The 8,046-nt window shown below is 48.8% G+C and overlaps 1 long non-coding RNA gene across 1 annotated transcript in view; it reads right to left on the minus strand.

The window, feature by feature from the left end:
• Window positions 1-3,265: 3,265 nt before the first annotated feature.
• The window catches only part of LOC116557967, a 9,567-nt gene continuing 4,786 nt past the window's right edge, over window positions 3,266-8,046 (minus strand). Inside the window, exons 2-3 of the long non-coding RNA XR_004271769.1 lie at window positions 7,554-7,572; window positions 3,266-3,338 (exon numbers count right to left, since the gene is read on the minus strand). This is a non-coding gene — a long non-coding RNA (uncharacterized LOC116557967). The remainder of the gene's footprint in view (window positions 3,339-7,553; window positions 7,573-8,046) is intronic.

Below are 8,046 nucleotides of genomic sequence, written 5' to 3' on the forward strand. Positions count from 1 at the left end.
TTTCTTTTCTTTTTTTTTTGTTTTGAGATGGAGTCTCGCTCTGTTGCCCAGGCTGCAGTGCAGTGACACGATCTTGGCTCACTGCAACCTCCACCTCCTGTATTCAAGCAATTCTCCTGCGTCGCTGGGACTACAGGTGCCTGCCACCACACCTGGCTAATTTTTTGCATTTTTAGTAGAGATGAGGTTTCACTGTGTTAGCCAGGATGGTCTCGATCTCTTGACCTTATGACCCACCTACCTTGGCCTCCCAAAGTTCTGGGATTACAGGCGTGAGCCACCGCACCTAGCCTACTCCTGGAAACCTTTCAAGCCTCACTTGCAATATGGACCTAATACTGTGCCCACTCACAGAGCTTCTCTAGCAGTCGGCTGAATGAGGAATGCATCACAAGACCCCGTGGAATACGTGGCATGCGGCTAATGCTCATGACTTTGGGCTGGGTTTGTGCTCTCCGCACAGGAGGAGCTGGCCAGAGCGCTGTGTGTACATATCCAGGCCACTCCTGTTATGTGGGGCCCCAGGACGTGTTAGGGGTGGGCGAATAGGTACAGACACACAGAGCAGGGATTCATCTGGGAAAAAGGAAGCCCGTAGCCTCTCAAGCTGTACCAGGCCTGGAGCTTGCCCTGGGAGATCTCTGTCAAACGGCCCATTCATTCCACCTTGAACTTAACCCTCTCCAGGCCCCACTGGGCTCTGGGACTCCCAGAGTAAGAGGTTGATTAGAAACCAAGAGGGGTGGGAGGAAGCTGATGAGAGAGGAGGTGGGTCTGTGGGTCTCTGGTGTGCAGAGGGGAGGGTAGCCAAGTCAAGTCTCCTCTCACCAAGGTTAGTGGGCTTGGTTAATAGTCCAGGGCATACCAGCTTAGGGCTGATCAGGGCTGAGCTAAGCAGGGAGGGCAGAGTCCTGGGTGGACATCAGACTTGGACTTCCTCACACTTATTTTGTGGCTTACAAATAGGTCTGAGGGGGGTGGGGAGGATAGAAAGTGAGGCTGTGCCAGAAGCTCTGGACTCACCTGGCAACCTGTGGCCAAGGCCCCTACCCCACCCTGCCCCCTGTCAACTCCAGTTGAGCAAAGGGCCCCTGGGGAAAGTGACAGCAGACAGTAGACCTGATAAGGCAGTATTAATGACCACTGCTGATTGAGAGTCAGGGGTCAGAGTGATAAACCAAATAAGGCCACATTCCATGCACCCACTGCCTAAAGCACTTCGATGGCTTCTCCCTGAGGGACCCAAACCTCAGCGGTGGCTTACAGACCCTCTGTCCCGGCCCCAGCCCACCTCTCTGCTCACCTTGCTCTGCTTTGCTCCAAGCTGCTCTGCTCCTAGTCACCCAGACTTGCTTTGTTTGTGTAGTTGTTTTTCAAATGAATTGCCTCTTTCAGCCTCAGGCTTTTGCTCGGTCAAGGCAGGTGCCTCTACCTGAAATGCTCACGTACTCCTTCCCCAGTTCATTTACTGTATCTTATCAGTTACAAGATATGCACTAAAGGAACCCCCAAACTTTTTATTTGAAATAATTTCAGACTGCATAAAAGTTGCAAAAAATAATACAAATAATCTTCATATTCCATTTGCTCTGTTTCAGCAAATGTTAGCTTTCCACCGCGCTTGCGTTTGTACAGGCATGATGCACGCTGGAGCCATCTTTGTGCAACTGCTTCCCAACTCCCTCTTCAGTGACTTCACAGCACCAGCTTCAAATTGGCCGCGGAGAGTATGTACACCACAGAAATTGGTATCACGACATTTTTGCCCCGAGAGAGCTGGTTGTTAAACATTTTCAGCATACCGCCACTTTATCAATCTCTCTCTTTTGTCTTTTGAAAATCAAATTCTCTCTTCATATGTATGGTATGGTGTATGTGTGTGTTCACTCATTCTTTTTCTTTTTTCTTTTTTTTTTTTTTTCTGAGACAGAGTCTTGCTCTGTCACCCAGGCTGGATTGCATTGGTGTGATCTTGGCTCACTGCAACCTCCACCTACAAGTGATTCTCCTGCCTCAGCCTCCCCAGTCGCTGGCGCTGCAGGCATGTGCCACCATGCCTGGCTAATTTTTGTATTTTTAGTAGAGATGAGGTTTTGGCATGTTGGCCAGGCTCTGGTCTCAAACTCCTGACCTCAGGTGATCTGCCCACCTCAGCTTCCCAAAGTTCTGGGATTACAGGTGTAAGCCACTGCACCTGGCCTCTTTTTCTTCTCTTTCTTTCTGTCTTTTCTTTCTAAACTGCTTAAGAGTAGGTGACAGATAAGCGCCTTTATCTCTAAATACTTTGATATATTCTTCTTCAAAACAAGGACATTCTTTTATGTAATAACCACAGTACATTTATTGAAATCGGAAAGTTAGCATGGCTACATATGGTTCTATTGTCTGATGTACAGATATTATTCAACCATCTCAACCACCCTGCTAATGTCCTTTACAGCAAAAGAAGAAACACGGTGAGCACAGTGGGTCACACCTGTGATCGCAGCTCTTGGGGAGGCTGAGGTGGAAGGATTGCTTGAGCCCAGGAGTTCAAGACCAGCCTGGGCAATACAGTGAGACCCTATCTCTGCACACACACACACACACACACACACCAAGTGTGGTGGTGCACACCTGTAGTCCCAGCTACTTGGGAGGCTAAGGTGGGAGGATCACTTAAGCCCAGGAGGTTGAGGCTTTAGTAAGCCCAGGCTGGGTGCCGTGGCTCATGCCTGTAACCCCAGCACTTTGGGAGGCCGAAGTGGGTGGATCACAAGGTCAGGAGCTCAAGACCAGTCTGGCCAATCTTGTGAAACCTTGTCTCAGCTAAAAATACAAAAAATTAGCTGGGTGTGGTGGTGTGCACCTGTAATCCCAGCTACTTGGGAGGCTGAGGCAAGAGAATCGAGTGAAACTTGGAGGTGGAGGTTGCAGTGAGCCGAGATCACGCCATTGCACTCCAGCCTGAGCAACAGTGCAAGACTCTGTCTCAAAAAAAAAAAAAAAAGTAAGCCTGAATCTCCTGCCTCAGCCTTCTAAGTAGCTGGTACTACAGGTGTGCACCAACAGGCCCAACTCATTTTTATTTTTTTTTGTAGAGACAGGGTTTTTAGTAGAGACGAGTTTCTATTGTCTGATATACAGACCTTGTTGTTGAGGCTGGTCTCAAATTCCAGGGATTAAGTGATCTGCCCGCTTCAGCCTCCTGAAGTGCTGGGATTACAGGCACACCCCACTACGCCTGCCTATTTTATTCTTTATTTATATATTTTTTAGAGATAAGATCTCACTGTGTTGCCCAGGCTGGAGTGCCGCGGCTATTCACAGGTGTGATGATAGGGCCCTACAGCCTGGAACTCCCGGCCTCAGCAGCCTTCTTGCCTCAGCCTCCTAAATAGCTGCGGCTACAGACGTGCACCACTGTACCTGCCTTTATTATTATTATTTTTTAGCACCTCCTCACTTTCTAGCCCAAGATAATCCAGGCTCAATTGTATTTTCCCTGAGCCAACCAACCTTGGAATTAGCTATTCTCTAAAGTGCCCTAATCCTTTTCATGGAAAATGGTGCTTCTGGGGAAGACGCACCTTTTACATTTCTGCCTAAAGAATGCATTTTATTTTATTTATTTATTTTTGAGATGAAGTCTTGTTCTGTCACCAGGTGGGAGTGCAGTGGCGCCGTCTCGGCTCACTGCAACCTCCACCTCCTGGGTTTAAGTGATTCTCCTGCCTCAGCCTCCCAAGTAGCTGGGATTACAGGCACACGCCACCATGCCCAGCTAATTTTTGTATTTTTAGTAGAGACAGGGTTTCACCATGTTGGCCAGGTTGGATGCAGGATGCATTTTTGAGATGATGTCTAATAATCCCCCAGCTTGGCATTTGCCTCTTCTCCTTCCGGCCAACCCAGAAGCTAAGCCCAGCAGTGACTGCTCAGCCAGGACCCCTTCCCCACCCTTCTCCCTAGGCTGGTCCACAGGACCCTTTTGTCCTGCCTCTTCTTTCCACTGAATCAGAGCCCCAGAGCCTACCAACCACAAACTCAGGACTTTTATACCAGCAAAGCTTCCTGCAGGACAAAGTAGATTTCTCATGGATTCTATTTTATTCTGATCTCTGCCATGACAGATCCTTCTTTGTTTTAAATTAGGTGGGAGAGAGAAAACTTCTCTGGGGCTGTAGAAGGTCAAAAGAGCTCTTTCGGTAAGCACAAAATAACACTTCTAAGGTTAATTGGCGGTTTTTCTCTCAGTGTTATCTAGAATAACAGTGTGGATGATCAATAGTGTTTTAGAGTCCATGAACTAGATCACACCCATTACCCTTCAACACTGAGCTCATGCCACTACTCATGGGTGCTTTTCCTCTGTATCGCTCAACACAATCAGTAACATGGATTTGGGGGTAACTGTTGGTCCATTATCTCTCTGAATGCCTGGAAAGGGGACTCTCCCCTCTGTGTCTATCATGTATTCAAATCTGTATCCTCAATGTATGGTGCAGTTAGGCGCTCAATAAGGATTTGTGGAGTAAATGGCTGGATTAAGTAAATCTTAACAAGCCTGCAAGCAGTGATGAGGCTTCCTACTTTACTGGTGGAGAAACTGAGGCTCCTAGAGCCAAAGTTTGTTCAATATCACTCCACCAGTGAATAGTAGACTCCGGATTTCTAAGATTCCAATGTCTGTACAAAGTGTGTCAGCTGAGGAAATTATTTTAGTGAAGAACTGAGTTTTTTATTTTATTAATTTTAGAGACAGGGTTTCACCATGTTGGCCAGGATGGTCTCAATCTCCTGACCTCATGATCCACTTGCCTCGGCCTCTCAAAGTGCTGGAATTACAGGCGTGAGGTACCACACCTGGCCAAGAATTGAGTTTTTATTCCCATGATGAGTTTGGTCCCCAGAGTGTATAAATTCCTAGAAATTGGGGCAGCACATATATAATGCAAGAAAGGACACAGAGGAGGGGCTGGCTGGGAACCAGTTTCCAGGGGGGACCACAGCCACTCAGCTCATACTGCCACTAGGTTGGACTGGGCTGGCCTGCCCCGCTATGGGAGGGCCAGGCAGAGGCATGGGTCAAGGGCAAGCAGCCTGGCGGGGCCTGCCTGACCCCAGGCATGGGCCTTGGCCACTTGTGCTGCCCGATTAGCCCTGGGCCTGCGAAGGGAACTTCTACACAGACAGCACTTCTCTCCAGGGCTTCACCGTCTCACCCTCCCTGCCCCCTGCACATGCCCAGCAGCGGGGCAGAGTGCAGGTGACAACTCCTCTTTGCAGACAGGGAAACTGAGTCTCAGAGGGCGTAAGGACTCACAAGAGGGTAAGGCTGTTGGTTTCTCCATCTGCAGGATGGGAGGTTGGACTTGGTGATGGCACAGGTTTCTCCAGCTCTGCAGGTAAGGGTTCCACGACCAGCGGCCACCTCCTCCATGTCCCTCCACCCAACCTCAGGGCTTTCCGGACCACTTCTCAGGGGAAAGGGTGCTTCCCAAGGAACAGGCAGAATCAAAACACAATCCTCATTTACATTTCAAAAGCCCTGCTCAGTCACCCTAATCCAGAGGGGATTTACCGGTCCTCCTGGCCTATGAAAGCCCAATCTTGACCAGGGTGGGCTTTCTTTTTTTTTTTTTTTTTTTTTTGAGACGGAGTTTCACTCTTTTTTTTTTTTTTTGAGACGGAGTTTCGCTCTTGTTACCCAGGCTGGAGTGCAATGGCGCGATCTCGGCTCACCGCAACCTCCGCCTCCTGGGTTCAGGCAATTCTCCTGCCTCAGCCTCCTGAGTAGCTGGGATTACAGGCACGCACCACCATGCCCAGCTAATTTTTTGTATTTTTTTAGTAGAGACGGGGTTTCACCATGTTGACCAGGATGGTCTCGATCTCTTGACCTCGTGATCCACCCGCCTCGGCCTCCCAAATTGCTGGGATTACAGGCTTGAGCCACCGCGCCCGGCCCAGGGTGGGCTTTCATGAAATGAGGAGAGGGTTTTTGGAAATAATTTGAGAGGCATTAAGAAGACCATTTCCATTTCTTGATTATATGCTAAACAAGGGATGGATAATTCATAGGTGGGGATTTCCTGGAACTGTGGGTCCCTCCCCTGTTTAGACCATATAGGGGAACTTCCTGATGTTGCCATGGCATTTGTTTATTTATTTATTTATATATTTTAGACAGAGTCTCACTGTGTCGCCAGATGCCAGGCTAGAGTGCAGTGCCACGATCTTGGCTCACTACAACCTCCGCCTCCTGGGTTCAAGCAATTCTCCTGTCTCAGCCTCCCGAGTAGCTGGGACTACAGGCGTGCGCCACCACGCCCAGCTAATTTTGTATTTTTAGTAGAGACGGGTTTTCGCCATTTTGGCGAGGATGGTCTCGATCTCTTGACCTCATGATCCACCCGCCTCGGCCTCCCAAAGTGCTGGGATTACAGGCGCAAGCCACCGAGCCCGGCCTGCCATGGCATTTGTAAACTGTCATGGCACTGGTGGGAGTGTCTTTTAGCATGCTAATACATTATAATTAGTGCATAATAAGGAGTGAGGATGGCCAGTGGTCACTTTCGTCACTATCTTGGTTTTGGTGGGTTTTAGCCAGCTTCTTTGCCACATCCTGTTTTATCAGCAGGGTCTTTGTGAACTGTTTCTTGTTCTGACCTCCTATCTCATCCTGTGACTAAGCATGTCTAACCTGGGCTGGGCGTGGTGGCTTACGCCTGTAATCTCAGCACTTTGGGAGGCTGAGGCGGGTGGATCACCTGAGGTTAGGAGTTTGAGACCAGCCTGACCACATGGTGAAACACTGTCTCTACTAAATATTAAAAAGTAGTCGGGGGTGGTGGTGCATGCCTGTAATCCCAGCTACTTGGGAGATTGAGGCAGGAGAATTGCTTGAACCCAGGAGGCAGAGGTTGCAGTGTCTCATAAAAGAAGATCATCTCCTTTTTTTTTTTTTTTTTTTTTGAGACAGAGTTTTGCTCTGTCACCCAGGCTGGAGTACAGTGGCACGATCTAGTCTCACTGCAACCTCCGCCTCCCGGGTTCAACCAATTCTCTACCTCAGCCTCCCTAGTAGCTGGGAATACAGGTGAGTGCCACCACACCTGGCTAATTTTTGTATTTTTAAGCAGAGGCGGGGTTTCACCATCTTGGCCAGGCTGGTCTTGAACTCCTGACCTCGTGATCCACCTGCTTCGGCCTCCCAAAGTGCTGGAATTACAGATGTGAGCCACTGCGCCCGGTGCTGACCATCTCCTCTTCTAAACAGATTTCTGTCCTACAAATATCACAAATTATAATAGCCACTCAACACTTACATACACTGACTAGGTGCCAAGTACTCGTTTAATCCTCACTACAGCCCTGTGAGGTTGGGGTTATTTCCCTATTTTATAGATGAGGACACTGAGACACAAAGAGGTTAAGTGACTTGCCCAAGGTCACAATCTGGAATGTGAACTTCTTTGTTGTTTTGTTTTGTTTTGTTTTTGAGACAAGGTCTTGCTCTTTTGCCCAGGCTGATGTACAGTGGTGCAATCATGGCTCACTGTAGCCTTGACCTCCTGGGCTCAGGTGATCCTCCCACCTCAGTCTCCTGAGTACCTGGAACCACAGGCTTGAAGCATCACTGACAACTAATTATTATTATTATTTTTAGAGACAGAGTCTTGCTGTGTTGCCCAGGTGGCCTCAAGCAATTCTCCTGCCTTGGCCTCGAAAAGTGCTGAGCCACCTTGCCCAGGTAAGGAATCTGAACTTCCGCCACGATCATGCCACTGCACTCCAACCTGGGTGACAGAGCAAGATTCTGTTGAAAGAAAGAAAGGAAAGGAAAGAAAAGAAAAGAAAGGAAGAAAGGAGGCCGGGCGCGGTGGCTCAAGCCTGTAATCCCAGCACTTTGGGAGGCCGAGGCGGGTGGATCACGAGGTCAAGAGATCGAGACCATCCTGGTCAACATGGTGAAACCCCGTCTCTACTAAAAAAAAAATACAAAAAATTAGCTGGGCATGGTGGTGCGTGCCTGTAATCCCAGCTACTCAGGAGGCTGAGGCA

This window comes from Sapajus apella, unplaced genomic scaffold (assembly GCF_009761245.1).
Source record: "Sapajus apella isolate SASKATOON/1434 unplaced genomic scaffold, GSC_monkey_1.0 scaffold20, whole genome shotgun sequence".
In the NCBI taxonomy this organism is placed as follows: Eukaryota; Metazoa; Chordata; class Mammalia; order Primates; family Cebidae; genus Sapajus; species Sapajus apella.